Below are 950 nucleotides of genomic sequence, written 5' to 3'. Positions count from 1 at the left end.
GGGTTCATGGACCGAAGTGTTTGCCATTGCAAGGGCACTATGTGAACCAGGGGTCTGTCTTTTTCACGATATGCTCCGAATTACAAAATTCGTAAAAGCAGAGTAAACAATGAATTTTCGCTTTACTGTGATTTTCACTGTCAGATTTTACATTTGGTCCTTGACGTCTTGCCAACTAGTATTCTCTCCCTCCCTCCCTCTCTCTCATTTTCTTGGGGGGGAAAAATAATTTCTATTTCCTTGGAATTGAATTACTGTCTTCCCTGACAATGACCCAAGCGCTGTGCCTTTCACTTGAAATGCTGTGTACTTTCGAGCCATTATTGTTCATCTGAAGACAATTTAATTAGTTGACCTTTTTGTCGTCTTTAGAGACATCATTAATTGCACTCATTATTGGGGACCGTTCAACTCCCCCCCCCCCGGTAACTACTTATTGATTCTGATTCATACGCTGACTAATTTAATTTCTATACCAATCGCCTCCTCCTGCATATTGCCTTGTTTACTCACTTATCGGCAAAGATGTCTTAGTTGATTCACCAATCATCTAACATCTCGGATCGAAAATCCTGTTCCCCTGTATTATTTAGATATTAGTTTTCAATGAAGGCGGTGGCTGTCTTTGACTGGCATAGTAAATCATGTTGTACAAAGCAGAGGTGATTTTTAATTTTGTATCCCTTCCATACCAAATGAAAAATCCATTTCGGTTTTGCTTCAATATTTCCCTGCCACTCTCAGGTTCCTTACACCAAATCTGCCTGTTGGGGGGGGGGTAATTTCCCCCAGTTCCTCATAGCCCTGAAGCGAGGGGAAGGGCTCCACACTGAGGGATCCCCTGCCCCCAAGTGGGGACTGGCAACCAGTGTTCCCTCTAAGCTGAGTTAGTGTGAGCTAGCTCACAGTTTTTTAGCCTCTGGCTCACACATTTTTGTCTTAGCTCAGGA

This window comes from Gekko japonicus, unplaced genomic scaffold (assembly GCF_001447785.1).
Source record: "Gekko japonicus isolate JY-2015 unplaced genomic scaffold, Gekko_japonicus_V1.1 scaffold1669, whole genome shotgun sequence".
NCBI classification, from domain to species: Eukaryota; Metazoa; Chordata; class Lepidosauria; order Squamata; family Gekkonidae; genus Gekko; species Gekko japonicus.
Note: the sequence above shows the minus strand (reverse complement) of the source record.